At 34.0% G+C, this 27,379-nt stretch overlaps 1 pseudogene; it reads left to right on the forward strand.

Annotated features, from left to right (window-relative positions):
* The first annotated feature begins 24,191 nt into the window (after positions 1–24,191).
* LOC112864628 (chromobox protein homolog 3-like) lies at positions 24,192–24,574 on the forward strand (annotated as a pseudogene).
* Positions 24,575–27,379: the final 2,805 nt, after the last annotated feature.

Raw genomic sequence — 27,379 nt, forward strand, 5'->3', positions numbered from 1 at the left:
ATCCTTTCAGTATTTCAAATTACAGTGTGCTAAATAAATATTAGTTTTACTAAATTGTGTTTATTTCCTCATACATCTATAGTCAACAGTATGAGAATTTTTAATGTTTAACAAAAATTTGTTAAAGGTCGTGGAAGAATCATAATTTTTCCAATTGAATATCAAGATTATCTTACATAGTTTCAGTGTTCATAGACATTTTTATGACACTGTACTGGCATACAAAGCAAAAACTGCATGTATTTAACAAAAATCATAAAATTCTAATTGATTATTTGTATTGTCCATTTTGCCTTCATAAATTTCCCTTTGGAAAATTTTTCTCTTAATGGGTTACTGAAAGACAAGTGTGTGACTTGCATATTTTGTTTAATAAGCACCAGAAAACAAATTTAAAAACAAAATAAAAATAATCCATTGGACATAATTTCTTTGAAATAAATGAGGAGTTTAGACTGAAATAAGAGATGAGATAATTGAATTAAAAATGTAAATGCATGTAACATCCTTGACTTTTAAAATGTTTTCATCCCACTAAAGCAAATACTTACCTAAAAAGATCAAACAATTTAGCTGTATTTACATACCCCAGTTCCCTAATTGCTAGCCATTGACTTGTGCTTTCCATTAGCTGCATACTTTCCCTGATTTTTCCTCACTTGTATTTCTGTTAAACTCTGCACTGTTTCCTAACATTTTTAAACATTAGTCTTATTTGTAGCAATTTGATAATTTTATCTAGTAGGAAATTTATACTTAATATAACTTCTATGAATATCATAGAACCATGTCACATCTATTGTTCTTCACACTAAAGAGAAATTCACCAGCTGTAGGAGAATATTAGAGTTTTAGAATGTAAGCCTTTAATTTTTTCTCTAGCTGTATGCATTATTTTAATAGAATTATATATATGTGCAAGCTGTTTCAGCATATGATGAAAGGTAATGGGTCCGGTATGGATTTTTAGGTGCTTTCAAAGCTTTGAGTCAAACTAAAACTAATTGGTGCACTTACAAATCAAACTTAAGGCTTTCACATTGCCCTACCTTGCTGTAGTGGATTGTATTTGATAGATTTCTAATAACTTTTAGAAAGTTTATTTATTTATTTTGAGAGAGAAAGAGAGAGAACATGTGTTTGGGTACGTGCATACAAGCGGGAAAGGGGCAGAGAGGGAGAAGGAGGATCCCAAGCAGGCTCCGCCAGTGCACAGTCCAACCTGAGACTCTAACACCAACCCCGAGATCATGACCTGAGCCCAAATCAAAAAGTCTGATGGTTAATCGACTGAGCCATCCAGCTGCCCATCTAACATATTTTTTAAAAAACGTATTTTTTTAATACTGTGTTTCCACTTTGACTTCAAAAAAATTACAAGAACTATAACTTTGTGGCTATTATTTAAATTAGATTCAGTATAATTGTGATGCTTCGTAATGAATAATGTAAATATAGGTTTTTTGATAGAAAGAAAAGAAATGACTTTCATATGTTTATTTAGGTGTGTTATTTGGTACTTCTTCTCTAATGTTAAGTTTTTTTTCCTTTAGTTTAGTTTCAAACAATAATTATTAGGAATTTTTTTTATACTCTAATCAGTTGGTGATATTTTCCAGAAATTTGTCTGTAACAGTGATTTCCATGGACTGCTTATCATTATGGTGCTCTTTATGCATATAGTTTGTTTTGCCAAGTGTAAGAAATATTTACTTAGATCATTTTGATATATGATTAAGGGAAGAGCAAACTGAACTTGATTGAAAACATATTGTAGAAATTGATTTTTAAGTCTATCATATCTTTGAGACTTTTTCGCACCTCTTCTCTAGATGGTTGTAGTTATATAGACTTCTGCATTACAGGAGTGGAATTCAGTGATTTATCACTTACAAATAACTTCCAGTACTCATCACATATAAGCATTTTGTTGCCATATGTATTTTCATTGTAACACTTCTCTTCATATTGTTCTCTTCCTGTTTAAAAAGAAAAAAACATTTAGACTTAGTAGCTTAAATTCCACTACTGTGGTTACTAGGAGACAAGAAGGCATACTGAGACACAACATTTCTCTTTTCTAGAATTTAGTTTGAGTACAAAAGCTGAATATGAAATACACATGTCTTCACTATTACCTTCTTGGTAGGATGAAATTTATATCCTCAAAATGACTTCAGTATGTAACTGAGCACACCCTGAGCCTTATTTCTATATTACTCAGGAAAAAACAAAAACAACCCTCCCCCCAAATAAAAACAACAAAACCTTTTTTTTTTTTTTTTTTTAATTTTTTTTTCAACGTTTATTTATTTTTGGGACAGAGAGAGACAGAGCATGAACGGGTGAGGGGCAGAGAGAGAGGGAGACACAGAATCGGAAACAGGCTCCAGGCTCTGAGCCATCAGCCCAGAGCCCGACGCGGGGCTCGAACTCACGGACCGCGAGATCGTGACCTGGCTGAAGTCGGACCCTTAACCGACTGCACCACCCAGGCGCCCCAACAAAACCTTTTTTAAGAGGAGGAGAGTGAGTTAGTTACTCTTTTAAGTTATTCATTAGGATCTCACTGATTTGCCTTGTGACGTTATTTTATTTTATTTTATTTTATTTTATTTTATTTTATTTTGTTTATTTTTTTAAGTTTATTTATTTGAGGGGCAGGCAGCAAAAGGGGGAGAAAGAGAACCCGAAGTAGGCTACTTGCTTCCCAAGCAGAGCCTGATGCAGGGTTTGAACCCATGAACTGTGAGATCATGACTTGAACCAAAATCAAGAGTCAGGGACTTAACTGACTGAGCCACCCAGGTGCTCTGGTGGTGCTAACATTTAAAGTCAAAAGATTTTTGTGAATCCAAAAGAAAAAAAATGTAAAGATTTCAAAGGCCTTTTTGTTTGGACTTTTAAAAAACTTGTAATTAGTCAAAGTAATAGAAATTGCCTGTTTCTACTTAATTTCCTTTTATATTTAGCCACTGTATCTATGTTTGTCACATGTATATAGCCATATAAGTTTATGGAAATTATTACCTAAATGAGTTAATATTTCTCTTGTTTTTGTAACTTTTATTTACCTTAAGTAAATAATATGTGTATATGCATGTGTACACACATATTTTTGTAAATTCACATTTCACTATATATTTGGAAATAAATAAATCATAAAAATGTTGAAAGTAAAAGTATTTGCAAAAATACGATTTACTGGTCAATGAGGAGATATTTTATTCAGGCTATTGAAATAATAATTTGTCATCAATGACAGATATCTCCAATAAAATGAGGCAGGCTTGCAGGCTTCTAGAGCTAGTGACATGGGACTCATTCATGATTCTCAGAGGAGTTACAGAGACGAATGGACAGTGTTACCTATCTGATTTCCAGTCTTCATATCTATCTTTTATGAGTATATAAATGACATCTTTATTATGTGAAACACTGAATATATCTGAAATCAACTAGTTTTCACACAAATACTGCTTTCTTTTCTCTTAAACATAGACTGCTAGATATTTCGGTAACTTGTTCTAAAGAATTATAGAAATTTATATCCCTTATGTAACATATTAGTATAAAATACAGTGTCTTTTTTAATGTTTGTTTATTTTTGAGAGAGACAGAGTTTGAGTGGGGGAAGGGTAGAGAGAGAGGGAGACACAGAATCCAAAGCAGGCTCCAGGCTCTGAGCTGTTAGCACAGAGCCCGACGTGGAGCTCGAACTCACAAATTATGAGATCATGACCTGAGCTGAAGTCAGATGCTTAACTAACTGAGCCACCCAGGCGCCCCTAAAATATAATGTCTTTTAAAGCCTATTAGTACTAATCAGATGAGCAAACAGAAAGACATTTAAATAGTAAATGACGCACACTAATGTAATAAAAATATTTTTAAACCATATAAGAAGCTTGGAGATCAAAATTCATTTAAAGCAGTAAGATGTGCACATCTAATTAATAGAATATGATATTAAGCAGTATGAGAATCACTGCTTTAATAAGACAGAAAAGATTGAAAACAATCAAAATGTTTATCCATAAGCCCTTATTACTTTATACATCTAACTCAGCATTAAAAAAATATTTAATAATTTTACTTTCATATATGTAGTATGTGATGTTTCTATTTGCCTCTCTTTTTCTGTTTCCTCACACCATCTCTGAATATATTAGACAAATGACAATGGAGGGTAGAAGTTATTGGTTTAGATATTTTAAAGGATAAAAGACTAGAACATGTAGATTTATGATATATCTTGAAAATAGCAATTTACTAGAGGATTGGAAATTTATAGGAACAGTCATTGAATCAAATTCATTAAATTGCTTAACTAAGTTAAGCAATTTAATAGGTGTAATGCAGTGTGCACAAGTTTTCATTATAGGATTCCAATTTCTTGAACTCACTGCCCATGAAGCCTGAGATGACATGCAAAGGATAACTGATAATTGTTAAAATTAAACATAGAATTAAGGCATTCATTAGATAAAGATAAAATATACCTGCATATGGCTATTTAACATTTTTATTAAAAGAGAAATTTTAGAGGGGCGCCTAGGTGGCTCAGTTGGAAGTTAACGTCCAACTTCAGCTCAAGTCATTATCTCAAGGTTCATGAGTTCAAGCCCAACGTTGCACTCTGTGTTGACCCCTCAGAACTTGGAGCCTGCTTTGGATTCCGTGTCTCCCTCTGTCTCTCCACCTCCCCCACTGGTGCTCTGTCTCTTTCTCTCTCAAAGATAAACATTAGAAAAAAACTTTTTAAAGAGAAATTTTAGAGATGTTTACTTATATGCTGGAACTAAAAATATATAAATGCATTGATGTGTACAGTCTGAATAATAATAATATTAATAGTAAATAGAAGTAAAATTTGAAAACTGTATGAACTTGAAAGAAATTATGATTCTAAGCTCTAGAAATATTACTTTCTTTTTAATTTCTTCTAGATTTTGTAAATTCTTTCTTACCTTGACAGTTATGAGTCCCATCCTATCCACACTAGAATTAATATCATAATAAACAAAATATGATGCTTTTTATTTCTAAGTTTTGGTGAATTTTAAAATCAAATTTACACCTATGTTTACTTCAGTGAAATACTTTTGATTTTTCTCTCTGTAGATTTTTTTGTTATATTTTATGTATTATAAAAAATATAAATATTGTAAAGAATGCCTTTTAGTATACTATGGGAGTATTTGATAAAAGAATCAAAATTAGTCTTTGCCTTTAGGCAAGTACACATATAAAAGAACAATAGGAGTAAGTAATATCTTTTCAGGCACAGGAAAAATGGTCCAGAGTTTGAAGTAATCATGGCAATTAAAGGAGCTGAATGAAGGTAGGTCAGTATAGCTAACATATTGTATTAGTCAGTGTTCTTCAGAAAAATAGTACCAGTAGGATACATAGAGAAATATATGAAGATATTTGTTATAGGAATTGGCTTACTGTTCTGGAGGCAGTGAATTTCCCCAGTCTGTCATCTACATGCTAGAGAAAACCAGTAGTGTAATTTAATCTGAATCTGAAGGTCTGAGAGCCCATGGTATACATCCCAGAGTGTGAAGGCCCAAGAACCAGGAACTCTGATGTCCAAGGGCAGGAGAAGGCGGACATCCCAGCTCAAAAAGAAAAAGTCTTTTTGTTCCCTGCTGGGCCCCTAATGGATTGGATGAAGGTGGGAGTCTTCACTCAGTCTATGGAATCAAATGCTGATCTCTTTCAGAAACACCCTCACAGACACTTCCATTAATACTGTTTACCAGATATCTGGGTCTCCCTTACTTTGGCAAGTCACCACACTGACACATAAAAGTTATCATCACAGGTGTGGAGCACCAAGGAAATAGAACTGTGAAAGGAATCAAGGAGGCAGGCAGAAAATAAACCACACAAAGCATTATTGAATTTTGGATCTGTTCAAATATCAACAAGAAGTCACTGAATTGTTTTATACATCAGAACACAGATTTACATTTAATAAAGGTGATCATAGCTGAAGGATAGAGAATAAAATCATAAAGAGCAAGATTGATGTGAAAGATCAATTAAAAGACTATTAAAGTAACTCACAGGAAAAATCGTGGTCACTTCACAGTGAGGAACAATATAGTGGATGGGTTTCAGAGAGTTATGGAATAGAATACACTAGATTTGTGAAATTGATAGAAAAGAGAGAAAGAATCAGAAGTAACTCCAGGTTTTGAATTAAGGGAATTGGGTAACCATGGTGTAATTTCCTGATTTAGGTAGCATGGAAAGAGTATTATGTTTGGGGGGAGGGGAAGGGGTTAGGGGATGATGTTAAATAGGAAATGCCTGTGCGAGGTGTAAAGGTGGATGTTAATGAGAGTTATATATCCAGGCCTTGGATCAATATTAGCTGGAGATACGAAATATGAGGACTTTATCTTATAGATTATAATTGAGTCAATAAGAGTCAATGAGATGCAGATTGGAAAGAAAAAATAAAAGAACAAGTATAAATCCCAGAAAACCCCTAATAATTAATTAATATATAGATAAAGAGGAGCTGAGAAGAAGGAGGAGCTGCAAATACTAAGAAGGAATGTCTGAAGAAAAAACACAGGAAGCATCAAAATGGAATTTTATGGTATTATAAAATCCAAGAGAAAGAATATTTCTAGAGAGAAGCAGTACCAGCCCTATAGGGTGCTAGTGTGAGGGCAAAACAGGTTACAATTAAGGTATATCCATTGCCTTACTGATACGGAGTTGTTAACAGTGTTTGAGGTAAATTGTGGAACAGTTTTCCATGTAACCTCTCTTAGAATGAGATTAGGAATAGTTGGCCGATGAACACTTGGAAATAGCATGTATAAGAAACTCCACAGGAAAGTTTTCTTATTTTAGCCCCATAGAAGAAGTGCCTACTTAAATCTAGAAAAAAACTACCATATACTAATACTACATCTATTTTTATTTAATTAAATAAACATATATGATATAATGTATATGGTATAACATAATATATATGATATACATGATAGTAAGGATTTCTCTGATATTTTAGAATTGTCCTGTCTATGCTTTCAAAAAAACATGTTTTCTTTGTTCATTTTTCAGAGAGTTACTTCGTATGTTTACCAGTACTGTTTTATATTCAGTTTGATAGAATCATCTAAAAACATCCCTTTATAAAAATTTTTAAATGTTTTAGTTTTTTAATAAGAGTTTTAGGTTTACAATAAAATCAAGAGGAGGGGAACAGAGATTTCCTATATACTCTCTGCCCCCCACATGCATAGCATCCCCCATTATCAATATCACTTACTAATATGGTACATTTATTACAATTAATGAACCTACACTGATACACCATTATCACCCATAATCCAAAGTTTACCTAAGGGTTCACTCATTCTATGAGTTTGGATAAATATATAAGACATATATTCACCATTATCTTATCATATATAATATTTTCAATGTCCTGAAAATCCCTTATGCTCTGCCTATTTATTTCTCCCCCCACCACTTCTGATGGCCAACCACTGATCTTTTTAAAAAAATTTTTTTTAACATTTATTTATTTTTGAGAGACAGAGAAAAACAAAACATGAGTGGGGAAGGGGCAGAGAGAGAGGGAGACACAGAACTTGAAGCAGAATCCTGGATCTGAGCTTTCAGCACAGAGCCCAACATGGGGGTTGAACTCAAAGACTACATGGAGATCATGCCCTGAGCTGAAGTTGGATGCTTAACCAACTGAGTCACCCAGGTGCCCCCCAATTTTTTAATGTTTATTTTTGAGAGAAAGAGAGAGAGAACAAGTGGGGGAAAGGCAGAAGAGAGAGGGAGACACAAAATCTGAAGCAGGCTCCAGGCCCTGAGCTGTCAGCACAGAACCTGATGTGGAATTTGAACCCTGGGGCTGTGAGATCATGATGTGAGCCAGAAGTCAGATGCTTAACCGACTGAGCCACCCAGGCATCCCTACTGCTGATCTTTTTATTGCCTCCATAGTTTTTGTCTTTTCCAGAATGTCGTATAGTCAGAATCATAATGTATGTAGCTTTCTCAGATTTCCTTCTTTCACTTAGTAATGTGCATTTAAGATTACTCTGTGTCTTTTCATGGCTTGATAACTGATTTTTTTAATCACTGAATAATATTTTATTGTCTGCTTGGTACCACAGTTCATCTATTTCATCTACTGAAGGGTATCCTGGCTGCTTCCAAGTTTTGGCATTATGAGTAAAACTGCTTTACTCATCCATTTTGATAAATATCAACATGTTTTATAAACATCAGGTTTTTGTGTGGACATAAGTTTCCAGCTCCTCTGGACAAACACCAAGGAGCATGATTTCTGTATAACATGGTAAGAGTATGTTTAGTTTTGTCAAAAACCATCAGATTGTTTTCCAAACTGGACATTCATTTTGTATACACACCAGCAGTGTATGAGAATTCTTGTTTCTCCACATCTTTGCCATTTGGCAATCAATGTTCTGAATTTTGGCCATTCTAACAGGTGTGCAGTGGTATCTCATTGTTTTAATTTGCATTCCCCTGATAACATACGATGTTGAACAACTTCTCTTATGCTTCTCTGCCATCTGTGTATCTTCTTCACGGTATGTGTTAAGATCTTTGTCCCAATTATTAATCAGGTTGTTGTTTTCCTATGGTTGAGTTTTAAGAGCTATTTGTATATATATATATACATATGTATGTATATATATATGTATGTATATATGTATATACATATGTATGTATATATGTATGTACATATGTATGTACGTACATATATATGTACATATGTATGTGTATATATATGTATGTATATATGTATGTATATACATGTGTATATATATATATATATACAGTAATAAAAATTCTTTATCAGATATCTTTTTTAAAATTTTAAAATATTTATTTATTTATTTTGAGGGAGAGAGGGACAGAGAAAGAGAGAGGGGCAGAGAGAGAAGCTCAGAGAATCCCAAGCAAGCTCTGTGCTCTCAGCACAAGCCTGATGTGAGGCTTGATCTCACGAACTGCGTAATCATGACCTGAGCCAAAATCAAGAGTTAGATGCTTAACTTAACCGACTGAACCACTGAGGTCCCCAGATGTGTCTTTTGCAAATATTTTCTCCTAGGCTGTGGCTTGTCTTTTAATTCTTTTGATTTTATCTTTTGCTGAGCAGAAGTTTTTAATTTTAATGACATCTAGCTTATCAATGATTTCTTTCAAGGATCATGTTTTGGTATTGTATCTAAAAAGGTATTACCATATCCAAGGTCACCTAGGTTTTCTCTTATGTTATCTTCTAGGAGTTTTGTAATTTTACATTATATAGTTAGGTCTGTTATCCATTTTGAGTTAATTGTTGCACAGGGTATATGATCTGTGTCTAGATTCATGTTTTTTCGTGGAGATCTCCAGTTGTTCCAGTACCATTTGTTGAAAAAGACTCTTTGTCCATTGTATTATCTTTGCTCCTTTGTCAATGATCAGTTGACTCTGTTTACGTGGGTCTGTGTCGGGGGTGTCTGTACTGTTTCATTTATCTATTTGTGTCTACTTTTGCCAACATCATGCTGTCTTGGTTACTGAAGAGTTACAGTAAGTCTTGAAGTCAGGTAGCATCAGTGCTCCAACTTTGTTATTCAGTATTGTGTTGTCTGGTAATATCTTTGCCTCTCCATGTAAGCTTTAGAATTAATTTGTCCATATCCATAAAATAACTTGCTGCGATTTTGATTTAGATTGCATTGAATCCATACATCAAGTTGGGAAGAATTGACATCTTGACAATATTCAGTACTACTATCCATGACCTGGAATATTTTTCCATCTATTTAGTTCTTTTTTATTTTATTCATCAGACTTTTGCAGTTTTATTCATATAGTCATTATGCATATTTATTAGACTTATATCTAAATATTTCATTTGGGGGGTGTTAATATAAATGGTAATGTGTTTTTCATTTAAAATACACTTATTCAGGGACGCCTGGGTGGCTCAGTCGGTTAAGCGGCCGACTTCGGCTCAGGTCATGAAATCGCGGTCCGTGAGTTCGAGCCCCGCATCGGGCTCTGTGCTGACAGGTCAGAGCCTGGAGCCTGTTTCAGATTCTGTGTCTCCCTTTCTCTGACCCTCCCCCGTTCATGCTCTGTCTCTCTCTGTCTCAAAAATAAATAAACGTTAAAAAAATTAAAATACACTTATTCATTGTTAATATATAGGAAATCAATTGACTTTTGGATCTTAACCTTGTATCCTACAATCTTGCTATAATCACTCGTTAGTTCCAGAGGTTTTATGGTTGATTCTTTTGAATTTTCTGTATAGACAATCATGTCATCTGTGAACAAAGATAATTTTATGTCTTCCCACTCTGTTTACTTTTGTTTTCTTTTCTTATTTAATTGCATTAGCAAAGACTTACAGTATAATGTTGAAAAGCAGTAATGAGATGGGACATCCTTGATTTGTACCTGATCTTAATAGGAAAGCTTCAAGTTTTTTAACCATTAAGTATGATGTTAGCTATAGGTTTTTTACAGATAGTCTTTATCAAGTTGAGAAAGTTTCCCCTTTATTACTGCTTTCCTGAGTCTTTTTCATAAATGGGTGATAGATTTTGCCAAATGTTTTTTCTGTATCTATTGATATGATTGTGTGATTTTTCTTTTTTTTGTCTGTTGATGTGAGGGGTTACATTAATTGATTTTTGAATGTTGAACCCATATTGCATACCTAGAATAAATACCATATGATTGTGTGTAATTTTTACATACTTTTTTGGATTCAATTTAATAATATTTTTTGAGGATTTTTAATCTATGTTCATGAGATATATTGGTCTATATTTCCTTTTCTTGTAATTTCTTCGTCTATTTTTGCATTTGGGTAATGCCGGCTGTGTAGAATGAGTTAGGAAGTATTCCTTCTACTTCTGTTGTCTGAAAGAGATGATTATAGAGGATTAGTATAATTTCTTCCTAAAATGTTTGGTAGGATTAACCAGTGAACCCAAATGCACAGAATTTTCACAGTATGATCTTCAGTTACAGGTCAAATGTAGAATGAGGGAAAAATCACTTAAATTAATTTTCAGCTCAGAGATTCAGTAGTTTTGGATGTCAGAAATCTCTAACATCTATAAAAAACACTAGAGATATGAATAAGCAGTCATGTAAAGCAGCCATTGTATACCTCTTCTCTATCTTTCAAAAACTATTCCAAGAATAAACTGTTAAATACATTCATCATCATTCTTTTCTTTTTTTTTTTTTTAATTTATTTATTTTGAGAGGGAGGGAGAGAAAGAGAGAGAGAGAGAGAGAGAATGAATCCCAAGCAGGCTTTCTATCATCAGCACTATCAGCATAGAGCCTGATGCAGGGCTAAAACTCACGAACCTTGAGATCATGATCTGAACTGAAATCAGGAGTTGAACTCTTAACTGACTGAGCCACCCAGGTGACCCATCACATAATCTTTTTCTTAACTGAATGTATTACATAAGCTGTGAGGGAAGTGACTATGCCCCCATCTAAAACACTCTATCAGAGTCTAAAAGGATAAAGCAGATAAAGATGGTCCAAGTAGCAGAATAAACAAATTACTTAAACTTCCCTTGATATTTTCCTGATGTAAAGTCTAGTCAGTAACCCAATGGGACCTGATTGATAATCAGTATTAAGATGTGAATTACTCATCTGTAAATTAGATATTCATTTAATCAGTACATTTGTGTACTAATTTACCTGAATTCATAATCACAATTGCCTTATCTAGAAATGTTTCTTCTGTGCAAGAGACTGCAATTAGAAATATAGCATATGATCACATAATTCAAACATCAAAGAGTTATAACCATTTTTTTATGTTCCCCACCACAACCAGTTGCTACATATTATTGTAAATTTTACTCCTTTAACATATCCACTATAAGTTTTTTTCTCTTTAGTCTTTTTTATACGCTTTCATCTTTCACCTGAATGATTGCAATCATTGCATTAAACACTCCCATTTCCAATATCATATCCACCAAGACACTCTAAAATAAAGATTTATTATATTACTACTTTACATGGTTACAATGACTCCTTGATACCAAGTCCCAGAAGACAAATGGTTATTTTCTACCATTTCATGAACTATTTTATATTTTAGACTGTTTCTAAAATTTATCCATTCTTGAATTGATAGGCATTTGGTTGGTTTCTAGGTTTCTCCTATTACAAGCACTTTTAATATGAACAGCTTTAAAATTTTTTGGTATGTAATTTTGAGCGTCTCTACTAAATTTACATAAATATGGGATAAGTGGACCAGAAACCACACATATTCAATTTTTCCAATGTTTCTAGGAATTGATACTTTCAAATATCATTGTTTTACAATCTCCCATTATATTTCATTTGCTAGTTTTTGGTACTAGGAAATTGTAAGTTTCACCAACATAGTGTATACAAAATTGTATTTATTATAATGATATTTTGCATTCCCCCTATGACAATTAAGATTAAACATTTTAATATATTTTTAAATGTTAATTTCTACCTGCATTTAATTTCATATTCTAAAATTTGGATCTTGATAGGTTTCAAAAATCATATGGTTAAATTAATCATCATAGTTTAATCTCACACCATTTGTTTAGATTCCAAGATAGTTCAACAAAATGAATTCATGTCTACTCTGTGTAATTAATTTCTAAACCATCTAAAGTTACATAATATTTTCATGTTAGCATTTCATGATTTTTTTCTTTATGTATTTGTATACATATATAGTGGTATATTTGGCTATAAATATATTGGTGGCATATTTGGCTATAAATATATTGGTATATTGGGCCTCCAAGGACATCATTGTGCATTCGATATGTAAAGCGTCCTTGTTTATGCTACTGGTTTTAATAGCAGTGCTGTTTCAACTTAAAGAATCATTTTAAAAAGTCACTGATTTGCTTATAAGAATACACAAAGCTGGGCTGGGGGCACCTGGGTAGCTCAGTCAGCTGAGCATCCAACTTCGGCCCAGGTCGAGATCTCATGGTTCTTGAGTTCAAGCCCTGCATCAGGCTCTCTGCTGTCAGCGCAGAACCTGCTTTAGATTCTCTGCCCTGTCTTTCTCTGCCCCTTCTCCCCCTACTCTCTCTCAAAATAAATAAACATTAAAAAAAAGCATACACAAAGCTGGAGTATTTTCAGGAATAAATATTAAAAGAATTAAAATTATTTTACTCCACCCAATACACACACACAGACACACACAAACACATACATACTGTGCTTTTTTTTTTTTTTTAATTTTTTTTTTTTTTAACGTTTATTTTTTTTGGGACAGAGAGAGACAGAGCATGAACGGGGGAGGGGCAGAGAGAGAGGGAGACACAGAATCAGAAACAGGCTCCAGGCTCTGAGCCATCAGCCCAGAGCCCGACGCGGGGCTCGAACTCCCGGACCGCGAGATCGTGACCTGGCTGAAGTCGGCCGCTTAACCGACTGCGCCACCCAGGTGCCCCTGTGCTTTTTTTTTTAATTTTTTTTAATGTTTATTTATTTTTGAGACAGAGAGAGATAGAGCATGAACGGGGGAGGGTCAGAGAGAGAGGGAGACACAGAATCTGAAGCAGGCTCCAGGCTCCGAGCTGTCAGCACAGAGCCCGACACGGGGCTTGAACTCACGGACCGTGAGATCATGACCTGAGCCAAAGTCGGACACTTAACCGACTGAGCCACCCAGGCGCCCCTATGCTTTCTAAAGAAATCAAAGAAATAGACAACAGGTTCAGTCCGTCAGTCAAGTATCTGGGTGGATTACTACAACTGATACAATAGTCTAGAAAATACACAGAAGATCTGAAGGCTATAGTCTAGACCTGCAACATGTTATCAAGTATATACAGAGCAAAAGGCACAGAAATGTGGGAATATTTGGAAAAATTATTATTTTTATGTTGTTCAAGTGGTTCTTTCAACGAAGGCAGCATTTTATATGCTGGTTATATATGCAGATTTCCCTTATGAAGTCTTTGAAGTACCGTCTAAATTAACAGATTTATGGATATGCACACTACTTCAATATATGTAATGCTGTCAAATCTTACCATTTATTTTAGTTATCTGCACTCACATTAAAAGACAAAAATCACACTAATGTACCTTGATATGAAATTATATTGTAATATTGCATATGAAATGCCTCCCTTTATATTTTAAACTTCATGAAATCAGAGCCAGTATTTGCTTATTATTCTGTTTTCAATGTTTTTCTTAATAATTGCCACATATTCAAAACCTTAACAAGCATTTGTTGAAAAATAAAAATAAGAATTATTATTTATAACAATATCAAATTACATTTATATATGATAAGAATAAAAATGAAAACACTTTAAAAATAAAACATTTTTATCTAAAACAACTATAGTACAAATACAGTCTGATTTTCTTGCTTTAGAGTAAACAAAATAGCTTTAGTAATGGAATAAGTTAATTGTGAAGGAAAATGTGAATGAATATGTATTTACCAGCGGGAAGAGAAAATGTGAATGGATATATATTTACCAGCGGGAAGAGAATATTCTTTAAATATCAACCATATCTGGAAATAATTGGTTTGATTTAGTTTTAAATTATTCATTTTATAACCCAGGATATAAGCAGGTCTCTGTAGGCATTATATTTCAGAAAGACGCATCTATCCTAGTTTACATCTGATCTTTACTCTTGTACTTCGAATTAAGTCCTTCTAAGAAAACTAAATAAAAAAATCTCTTAGGGTTAATGGAATAACCCAAAACACAAACCCATGGCATCTTCAAAGTTATTATTTGCTGAAAACCTGTATTCGTTGCCATGGAAATTATCCTTATAAAATCCATATGTAGAAATAAATGGTAAGAACAATTTAGCCACAAATAGTGTAGGATAATGTATAGTAGAAAAAATAAAATTGAATTATGAAAAAATTTTATCTAAAGAAGAAATCTTAATTTTAATAACATATATGGTGATCAGATTATTTTTGCATTAGAAGGAGTTCAAAAAAGTGGGTTAAATTTAGAATGATTTTGTAAGTTCACTGATGCCTTACAGAGTTAGAGACTTACAGAGGAAAATGTTCAACACATGACTTATGTTTATAGCTTGTTCTAGAGAAATAGATACAAGTATTTTCTGTTAATATGTGGTCAAGTTGATTTTCAGAAAGTAAAATATGTATGTAAACTTCAGTAGAGTATAATTTCTACTGTTAGGAAATGCTGTATACTATAAATTATTTAGGCTCACAGAATTTAACTTACCCAACCCCTAGCCAGAAAAAAAAAAAAAAAAAAAAATGCTTTCAATCAAATCCAGGGCTAAAAGGATAAAAACAGAGTGTACTGAAGGGAAACATAGATATACCCATATTAGTGATCTTAAGCTTTAGCATGTAAATAATGATGGTATGTTGGTTAAAACACTGATTTCTAGGCTACATCCTCAGAGCTTCCTAATTCAGTACCTTTGGAGGGGTGTTCAGAAATTTGCATTTATAACAAGTTTCTGGGTGGTACTTCTGCTGCTGGTCCAAGGGCCACACTTGGAGAACCAATAATCTAGATCCTTCCCTGAGGAATGTGTCTATATATATGTATATATATACATATACGTGTGTGTCTATATATATATATAATATATATATATAGACACACACGTATATGTATATATATACATATATGTACACATATATATATGGCTTTGTGTATGTATATACATATCACAATTATGTGTATATATATATATATATATGACACACATACATGTATATATATACACGTATATATGTGTGTGTATATATATACATCTTGCTTATGCATTCATCTGTGGACAATTGAGTTGCTTCCATGCTTTAGCTATTGTGAATAATTTTGCTGCTGTCAACATAGGGGTGCAAATGTATTTCAACACCTGCCTTTTAATTATTTTGGGTATATGCTTCAAAGCAGAATTGTTGGATCATATGGTAATGCTATTTTTAATTTTTTGATAAATTGCCATACTGTTTTCCACAATGGCTTTGCCATTTTACATTCCCACCAGCAGTGCACAAGGATTTCAATGTATCCATATCTTAGCTGACACTTGTCCTCAATTTTCTTGATAGGAGCAATCCAGATGGATTGGTATCTTCTTGTAGTTCTGATTTACATTTCTCTAATTATTAGTATTGCTAAAAATCTTTTCATGTGCTTATTGACCATTTGCATACCTTCTTTGGAAACACGTATGTTCAAGTCTTGATCATTTTTTCACTGGATTGTTTTTGTTGTTTTTGAGTTGTATGAGTTCTTTATATTTTCTCCTTTTCTCTAGATTGCCTTTTTATTCTGTGGATAGTGTCTTTTGATGCACAAATTTTTTAATTTTTCATGAAGCCCACTTTTGTCTGTTGTTTTGTTTTTTTTTTTTTGTCACAAACATGACAAAACAAAAAGTGCCTTTCATGTCATATCCAGTAAATCATTGTCAAACCAGTGCTGTGAGACTTTTGTCGTATGTTTCTTCTAAAAGTTTGATTCTTTATAGGCTTTGTATTTAGGTCTTTGATCCATTATGGGTTAATTTTTTTTATATGGTAATACTAAAGTATTTTCTATTTCTTAAAATATAGATAACTAAAATTCATGCCAAGTGAATTATTTTGTTTTAAGGATATATTCTTTACCTACTTTTTCTGAATCCACACTATTTACATAATGAATATAGTCCAGTCGGTGTTATCTCTTATTACCCCTGGGTGATAATGGAAATAGGGAAAAGGGTAAGAGACATTTTTCCCTAATAAACTGTATTAGATTTGCATGTAGGCTAGGAAGGGATCATAAGTCATTTTAAAATCTCCTTCAGTGTTGTGAGTTACATATTTAGAATATTGACCTTATTAAAGGTTATTGTTAAAACATATGGTTATTGAGCCAACAACTGCCAGATATAATAGGATTTCAATAAATTAATATATTAATTTATGAGAGGAAAACTGATTTTGGCCCTTGGGGAATGGAGTGGACAAATAGATTTGTGGGAAAAATAAGAGAAATTTAGGAGAAGAGCATTCGACTGGATCAATGGGAAGATGTCCAAATGGATTGAGACATTTAAAAGAAATAAGAAATGTGCCCTATTTCTCATAGCTAGTTGTGATTCCCATTCTGAAGAGCATGAAAAGTTTAATTGGTATTAAGAATAAGGAATAACCATAGCAGGTACTATCTTACTCATGATGAATAAAAATATATGAAGCAAATTGTCATAAAAGAAAATAGAACATTGTAATATAATTAAAAAAGAAGGCTTAGCAAGAGTTTAGTGAAGGATCCAGAAAGGATGGTCTTTCTAAACTTTGTTCAAACCTCTGCTTAAAACATTTAATTGGTTCCCATTGCTCTTCAGGTAAAGATCCAAATGTTTAATATGTATCTATGCCCTACTCACCTAGACTCTTATCTGCTTCTAGAATATTGCTGCTCATTAGTTTCACTTGTTTTTTCCAAGTTCTGATCAGGTAATCTTTTATTTTATAGTGTTCCAAACCCACTACTGCATAAGACATTTGTACAAAGGTTGTGGAAATCAACCTCATATCTCTCTTAATTAGCATGGCTGATTTCCAGCTGAAGTGCCATTTTATTTAAAAAATCCTTGCTTTATTTATCGGATTGCATTAACTTACATCATACTACCTTACATTTGTCTGATTCTCCTCTGTAGCATATATCAGAGTAGGAAGCTATATATTTATATAATTATTGTATTAATGCCTTCTCCCATTATACTTCAAGTTTTCTGAGAAGGGACAGTGTCTGGTTTTCTCTGTGTATTTCCAGGTCTAAATGTCCTAAATGGTACATGTTAGAGTTTTGTAAATAACTGCTGAATAAACAAGTGAATCTCAAAAATACTTATTGTAGATTTTATCTTTTTAATAGTCCTTCCCCATTGTATTATAATGCCCTTTCCAATAATATTCACAAAAAGAGACGTTATTTTTTGTGGTTGCACTTCAGAATGCCATTCAAGTTAAATCATAGATGAATGATATTCCTGGGAGTTGGATAACATGATGTAACTGGGTGAACAGTGCGTAAATTAAGAATATTAAATGATAGTTTGTATTGACATAAAAAAGTATAAATGAAAGTAAAGCGGGATTAATTACATATTTTCAGAGAATAGGAATTCTAATACACCAAAACAAATTTCACATAAAATAGAAATATTTAATGGCTAACTCTTCCATTTCCAGTGTAATGATTGGGGGTAAAAATAATAAGAGAACAGATCTCCTAGATATCATTAGGTTTGCAATTTTTAAAACATGATGCAAATTCTATAAAACATGTGAAATATTTACATGATAATAGAATAGTTCTCTGGATTAACTTAAAATCAATTCTCTAGTTATTATACAAAAGTCAATGAGAGCTGCTAAGAAGATTCAAGTAGGAAAGAATCATTTGCCAAATTCTCTCATACCAAGAGTCACAAACATCATTATGTGCCTGGTTTTCATCTCTCATCTAAACCCCAGTGAACATTTACTTTGAAGGAACCAGTAATAAATTCAAAGAAAGGACAGACTCCATAGGGTGAGAATAAAAGATCAACATCTGGCTCTAAGTCTTCTCATATGCGTATATCCAAGCAATTACACAGACTGAGCAACTGAGAATTGAGTTTACAATCTCATTGCAAATTTTTAAAGAACTCCATACTTCAGCCCTTTCATTTTTGTGTGACTTAATCCATGTTCATGTTTGAACCTGTCCTGTGAATTCTTCAGAGCTGATTTATTTTTCTAATGTCATATGTGCCTCAGGCAGCATCCAGCTATCAGGTCTCTGCATACCTAGGAGCTAATTGGTGGAACTGCTTTCCATAAAATATTCATAACAGGAACTATTTTTAAAGTTAATTTCAAAACTATTTCTCTTTTCATTTTTATCTCAAATATTGCCACTGAAATTTTATGTGATATCTCTACTTACAGACAAACCCAAAAGGTATTGCAAGTTATGAACTTTCCTTAGAGAAAAGATGGTGTTACTTTACAGTTAGTGACTCACTGTTCTGTATTGCAGCTTAGAGTTATTGAAAGTCTACAGGAACCACTAATCACAGAAGACACTGTAAGAACTTCTACATTCATTTTCTTGAAAGCACTTTGATGTTTTCAAGTGAAATATATTTTATTTCCATAAGTCCTTTGGTCTTGAAAAAAGAAAAAAAATACTGTTGTACAAAAAATATAGCATATCTATTTTCTTTAATTTTATTTGTACATTTAAGTAACTATGTAGTTTCATACTTCTAGAAAATTATTCCTCAAAGATAACATAGAGTTTCAGGGGTCCTGAAGTTCACTATAAACTTCTTTCATTAGAGGAAGTCTGGGAAGCTCATACCTAAATCCTAGCTACAACAGAATTTACTCAATACTTTAGTGCTCAATTATTTTACCAACAGAATAATAATAATAATAATAATAATAATAATAATAGGGGTGCCTGGGTGGCTCAGTCGGTTGAGTGTCCGACTTCAGCTCAGGTCACGATCTCATGGTCCGTGAGTTCGAGCCCCACGTCAGGCTCTGGGCTGATGGCTCAGAGCCTGGAGCCTGCTTCCGATTCTGTGTCTCCCTCTCTCTCTGCCCCTCCCCCATTCATGCTCTGTCTCTCTCTGAATCAAAAATAAAACATTAAAAAAATTTAATAATAATATTAATAATAATAATAATAATAACATCATCATATTAATAGGGTAATTAAATTGGGTAATATATTTAAAATTCCTTCAAAAATTAAAGTTGCAATAAATACTACCAATTGTAACTTTAGGGTTTTTGTTGCTGTTCATTTTTTAATGAATGTAATGGTTTTATGTGGGTCTATATTAGAATGACTTTACCACAAGAAAGAATATTATGAAAGACCTGTTCAAGTTTTAGTGTTCACTGCTATCTGCAGAAGCAAAATTGATTGATATTTAATCTATATGCATTCCATATATTTGGTGCCCTAAATATCATTTAAAGACTTTGGGGGTAGAAAAATTGTAAAACATGCTGTCTTAATGAAAGTAGAATCCTAGTTTCAAAGGAAGTAAACAAGGAGAATAAGTATAAGTATGGTGAAGTAAAACTTGTAAAACTGAATTGCCTTATAGGCAGCTATTTAAGCATTGAAAGTGAATGTTTTATGCCGCACTAATGATAACGTCAATTCACAATGTTTCCTGGATGCTTTTATGCAGTTATATCTTCTGTCTTACATAAAGGAACATATGGACCATAAACAGGTTTACAGAATTATGTTGTCTCCAAAGAGACATACCAACTCTTGGGACTCCTGCGTGACTTAGTCAGTTGACTCTTGATTTTGGCTCAGGTCATGATCTCACAGTTTGTGAGTTCAAGCCCCGCATCTCGCTCAGTACAGATAGCAAGGAGCCAGCTTGGGATTCTCTCTTTCCCCGTCTCTCTGCCCCTCCTCCACTTGTTCTTTCTCTCTTTTCAAAATAAATAAATAAATAATTTTAAAAAACAAAACAAAACAGTAAAAAACAACAACAACAAAATGTGCCAACTCTCCATAAGGTTGATTCACCTGAACTAAGTATCTTTAACTTGTGGGATTATTGATTAATTACAATCATCCATTTAGTTTTAGATATATAAATTTCACAATTGGAATGGACCTATTACTGATAATAATATTATGTTTATATTCTGTCATATCAAGCACTGTTGTAGTATAGATGATTTCTTATATATGGTGTTAAAGCTGCATGTTAAAATTTGAGATTTATTGCTTTAAACATGCAATATATTTACCTATTTTATATTTGCTCATTTATTTACCTTTTTTGCAGATCTTAGTGGTTTTTATACCTCCTTCAGGTCATATGAGATTATTTTTATTCAACCTGAAGACTTCCTGTAGTATTTTGGTAGTGTTGCTCTACTGGCGACTACTTCTCTTAGGTGCATGCGTGTGTGTGTGTGTGTGTGTGTGTGTGTGTGTGAGAGAGAGAGAGAGAGAGAGAGAGAGAGAGAGAGAGAGAGAGAGGGAGAGAGAATGAATATCTTTATTTTGCTTTTAATTTTGAGTGATATTTTTAGCTGGGTATAAAATTCTGTTGAAGGTCTGATAAGAGGATGGAATTCAGTCCTATTGCTAAATTGAATCAGCTAATGCTCTAGATGAGAAAGCAATCAGTGATAACATGCTCAATTTAGAAGTTTCAACCCTTTCTGATTTGGTCATTTTATTTCTACAAATATGATTTTTAATCATTGAGGTAACCTCAGTTCAGTGTGTTTTTCAAATTGATATGGAGGAAAGTTTGAGAATATCCCAAATCTGTAAAAATAAAGACAATTGAAGTACCTCCTAAACCAAGTGAAGGGAGTAAAAATAAAATCAAGGAATTCAGAAATTCATTTAGTTGATGGAAGACAAACTGGAATCTTTATATCAAAATGACTCTTCAGTAACTAGAATAATTAATAAAAACTTATGTATTCATGTCATCATTGCAAAATAAATCAAAGTATCAAAGCATGTAACTATTAAGTTTGCTAAAATAAAAATCAAATTAGCATTATACCCATTCACAATGTAAAGTAAAAGTGAATAGTGAAGTAAAAGCTAAAGAAATTATAGGAGAAAAATAAATTGACTGTGACAATAGCATTCTACACCATGAAATTATTGTTTAGTGCCAGAACAACGGAGAAGTCCTTCCAGTTGACTAATATGACATTACCTAATTATAATTTTGCCCTTATCTTGAAATTCTGTTCTGTTCTCATACACTGACTGATTCTTGAAGCAGAACTTTTCACCCGGAATACCCCTTGTAACAACAAATTGTTATGGACATGGAAATGCACTGCCAAGATCTTCTTTTTTTTTTTTTTTAACGTTTATTTATTTTTGAGACAGAGAGACAGAGCATGAACGGGGGAGGGTCAGAGAGAGGGAGACACAGAATCTGAAACAGGCTCCGGGCTCTGAGCTGTCAGCACAGGGGCCCGATGCGGGGCTCGAACTCACGGACCGCGAGATTGTGACCTGAGCCGAAGTCGGTGCTCAACCGACTGAGCCACCCAGGCGCCCCAAGATCTTCTTTTTATTTTTTATTTCTTAAAATTCACATCCAAATTAGTTAGCATATAGTGAAACAATGATTTCAGAAGTAGATTCCTTAATGCCCCTTACCCATTTAGCCCATCCCCCATCCCACAACCCCTCCAGCAACCCTCAGTTTGTTCTCCATATTTGAGTCTCTTCTCTTTTGTTCCCCTCTGTTTTTATATCATTTTTGTTTTCCTTCCCTTATGTTCATCTCTTTTGTCTCTTAGAGTCCTCATATGAGTGAAGTCATATGATTTTTGTCTTTCTCTGATTGACTAATTTCACTTAGCATAATACCCTCCAGTTCCATCCACGTAGTTGCAAATGGCAAGATTACATTCATTTTCATTGCCAAGTAATACTCGATTGTGTATATATGCCACATTTTCTTTATCCATTCATTCACTGATGGACATTTGGGCTCTTTCCATACTTTGGCTATTGTTGATAGTGCTGCTATAAACATGGGGGTGCCTGTGTCCCTTCGAAACAGCACACCTGTATCCTGTGGATAAATGCCTAGTAGTGCAATTGCTGGGTCGTAGGGTAGTTCTATTTTTAGTTTTTTGAGGAACCTCCATACTGTTTTCTAGAATTTATTACCCCCTTTGTCAGCAGACAGCCTTTAGCTTTCAGGTCCACCAGGATATATACCTTGTCTGTGGAGACCCATATATAAAGGTTATGCCAACCTGAGCAGCTCACATCCAATGACTGATTGAGATGGACGCACAAAGGCCTCACTGTTTTGGGCCCAATGTAAGACTTCTCTGATGGGCTATATATGCTGTATATCTTCCCTCTATGACTGACCAAGGCTTTGTTGAGCCTGGATTGTGGCTCAGTTTTTTCTTTCTTTTTCTTTTTTTCTTTAAATTTTTTTTAACATTTATTTATTATTGAAAGACAGAGAGACAGAGAGTGTGGGCAGTGGAGGGGTAGAGGGAGGGGAGACATAGAATCTGAAGTAGGCTCCAGGCTCTGAGCTGTCAGCACGGAGCCCGATGCAGGGTTCGATTTCACGAACTGTGCGATCATGACCTGAGCCGAAGTCAGTCGCCTAACCAACTGAGCCACCCAGGTGCCCCGATGGTTCAGTTTTTTTCTTTGCCCAACACTCTTTCTTCCCCGTAAACATTCTGTATGCCAAATTCCCATTTTATTTATTTTTTTAAAAGTTTTAATGTTTTATTTATTTTTGACAGAGAGAGAGACAGAGAGAGAGAGAGAGAGAGTGAGCATGAGCGGGGGAGGGGCAGAGAGAGAGGGAGACACAGAATCAGAAGCAGGCTCCAGGCTCTGAGCTGTCAGCACAGAGCCTGATGCGGGGCTCGAACTCACAGACCATGAGATCTTGACCTGAGCCGAAGTTGGACGCTCAAGCGACTGAGCCACCCAGGCACCCCACCAAATTCCCATTTTAGTATTTACTTCTGAAAGTCATAACTTATAGGGCACAGTACCCACTGTGATGTTGCAGAAACCAGAATACAAAAAGGAAGGGACCTTGTAGCAATGCATGCTAGGTATTGCAATTTTCCACATATTCTACCTACATGAAAAACAAATGAGGCTATGTTTTACCTACTTGCATCATCATAAAACTTGGTCATGAATTTCTTGAAGAATAAACAACCTGTGTTGGTCTAAGACTACCATATACAAAGAAATATGTAACATTATTAGATATTGTTAATTGAAATATTCAACTTATTCAGATGTGTATTAAAGAAAGCTATTTGGGTACTAAATAAGCTAAAAGAGTAAGCAGAATCTAAGTATATTTTCTCTTAGCACACATTGAATCAGGAGGTATCATTTTTGTTTGAGGTAGAATAAAAAACAAAAACATAAAAAAAAATTCTGGCACTGGTGATGGAATCTTACATTTTAACTAACCCATTGAGAGAGGTGGATGGAGCTTGAGGAGCACAGGGCCAGAGACATCGCAGACCCGAGACCCAGAGCATCTCAGAGGTGGTGAGTAATAGCTCTTCAAATCTGCAATAAAACATGTCCTCCAATAAAACTACATTGCAAACCATGGGAAAGAGATAGAACGGAGAGAGTAAAAATATAGAAGAGGCAGAGCCTGGAGATTTTGTGGTGGAAAAAGTCCTGAGCTGACATGTAGTAAATGGGAAAACGGAGGATTTCCTCAACTGGAAGGGGTTTACAGATGCTGACAATACTTGGAACCTGAAGAAAATTTAAATTATCCAGAGCTAATTGAAGCATTTCTTAATTCTCAAAAAGCCGGTAAAGAAAAAAAAAAAATGGTACAAAAAGACAATCCTTATCTGATGGTGAATCTCGTGATAGCAAATCAAAGAAGAAAAGAGATGCTGCTGATAAACCAAGAGACTTTGCTAGAGGTCTTAACCCTGAACAAGTAACTGGGGCCACAGACAGCAGTGGAGAATTCATATTCTCATGAAACAGAAAGATTCAGATGCGGCAGACTTGGTGCTGACAAAAGAGGCAAATTGTGTCCTCAAATTGTCATTGCTTTTTATGAAGAGAGACTAACTTGGTGTTCTTGTCCAGAAGATGAAGCTCACTAATTTGTGGTGTTGCTTTATATATAAAATCTGGGTCTTTTTGTTTGTTTGTTTGTTTGTTTGTTTGTTTGTTTGTTTATTGGGGTGAATAAAGAACATTTCTAGTGAAAATCAAGTTTGATGTGTTTGTTTTGAAATACCATTGGGGGAGCTGTTGGGGTTTTGGCATCTATAACACTGGGTACTTTGAACAAATAAAAGCTTTTTGTAGTTGCTTCCTTTATCAAACAGAATATATAAGACTACGGTTCAGTATTCTCCTGCATTAGAGAACACCTCTTCTAAATGTGGTGAGAAATCTTCAAGTCATTACTCAATAAGAATTTGTGTTTTGGGGTGCCTGGGTGGCTCAGTCAATTAAGTGTCTAACTTCGGCCCAGGTCATGATCTCATGGTCCATGAGTTAGAGCCCCATATCAGACTCTGTGCTGACAGCTCAGAGCCTAGAGCCTGCTTCAGATTCTGTCTTCCTCTCTCTGCCCCTTCCCCTGCTCTCTCTCTATCTGTCTCTCTTCCTCCATCTCAAAAATAAACATTAAAAAAAATTAAAATAAAAAAGAATTTGTGTTTTAACTCCTCTATGCCTAAAGACTGTTCTGAGTTTTTTGTTTATTTGTGTGTGTGTGTGTGTGTGTGTGTGTGTGTGTGTGTACTAAAAATATATTCCCAAATTGTTTCTTATTTCTTAATTAATTAATTAATTAATTTATTTATTTACTTATTTTATAAGTTTATTTATTTATTTTGAGAGAGAGCATGCAAGGAGGCAGAGGGGCAGAGGGAAAGAGAGAGAAAATCCCAAACAGGCTCTGTGCTATCAGTACAGAGCCCAACACAGGGCTCGAACTCACAAACTGCAAGATCATGACCTGAGCCTAAGTCGGACGCTTAGCTGACTGAGCCACCCACGCACCCCTGGAAACAGAAAGTATTAGCAGAAGGATACATCAGAAGGAATTGTTGCATTCTGGTGATGTGACACCAAACGCATCTCAGTTGACACATCTCATTGGAAGGCAATTGGCATTATATTGTACAATGAGCCTGTGCTTACTCCATGATTCTAAGATCTACCTGTCTGGCCTATACACTAAATAAATCCTTGTATATTTGTTACAGGACACCTGTAAAATCAATCCATGGAAATAATATATGTAATTACAATACTGTGTGGAACTCAGATGCTCATCAATCAGCAAAAGCATGGACACTTGGGGAATATTTATACCATAGCTAACAGCTGTGAAAAGAGATGACAAATATATGCATAAGGAAGGATAATTCTGACAGACTAACATAGAGTGAAAAAAAAAATGAAAGCCACAGAAGAATAGAATGTATTATTTAGTTACTATATTTTTCTAAAATGTACTAAATTGAACAAGGTATGTTTAGGGATATATCCATTTGTGATGAACTATAGATGGAATTTAGGGAGATACATAGAACATTAGGACAGTGGTTATTTCAAGCATTCAAACGGGATAATACAATAGAGAAGGAGCCCACAGAGGCCTCTACATTTATTATTTATGAATGCTTCTTAAGCTGGGTGGATTGTTCATGACAGGACATTTTATAATACTCATAATATACAAAATTTAAATTCTGCATACAGAATGTATAGAGAGGTTTAGTTCACACCAAAAGTTTTACAAATGGCAAAAAAACACACAAAAATGTTAAAGATTGTGGGTAAATATTTTTCCTGACGTGTTCAGACTTAGTGAAAAAAATCTTAAAATAATTTGTAAATTTGGTGTCCACATTTTTGTATCTACATTATGATTTTGCTGAAATAAGTATCTGTGAATTCATGCATATGAGAAATGGAAAGCAACTTATATTCATGTAATAAAATGTTATTCCATCACTGATAGCAAATAGAAGTCATTTTTACACTATATTATTAAAACTAAAAATGAGACTTCAGATCAACATCTGATAATGATACATATTCATAGTGAAACATTGAGACAAAACTTGGAACTTATTATTTGTAAACATTCTAATCAGAAAAAAAAAACAAGATGACAATAAAAAATCAGGATAAAACATGAAGAGTTTAGAAGGGATTTTAAGCTAATAAAAAAAATAGTGCTGTTCTCAGAAAGCTTCATAATGTGAGTAATAAATCTTTGCATGTCCTTTTGGTGATTTTGTGGTGCCATCAGTCTTAACCTTGTAACTTGTTTTGGGTGGTGTGGGGCAGTGACAACAGTTAGTGAATACACTATTTTCATCCTTATCAAGGAAGAGTAGAATGTAGTTTGCATTCAAATGGCAAGGAGAAAATATACCTACAGCCTTGATTATTCCTGTTAACTCTCCATCCTACCACTGCAATATTGGCTAAAGGGAATTTGATTTTTTGGACATTACAAACAGCATCATACTAGTCTACTGTTTTGGTGATATCATGTTAATCATACCACATAAACAAGAGTGGCTAGTGTATTGGAAGTTTTACATAGTATCCAGAAGTTATTCTATAACCCTATGAAGACTGGGAGTCTTGTGATCTGGAGCATTCTTGGGGATCTGCCCCAAAGTAAAGAGTATATTATTGCTTCTTGCAATTTCTACCACCTAGAAGGAAATACAATGCTAGTTGAGACCCTTGGGGGTCTTGATTGTTTA

This window comes from Puma concolor, chromosome C1 (assembly GCF_028749965.1).
Source record: "Puma concolor isolate L17-30 chromosome C1, mPumCon1.1.hap2, whole genome shotgun sequence".
NCBI lineage: Eukaryota > Metazoa > Chordata > Mammalia > Carnivora > Felidae > Puma > Puma concolor.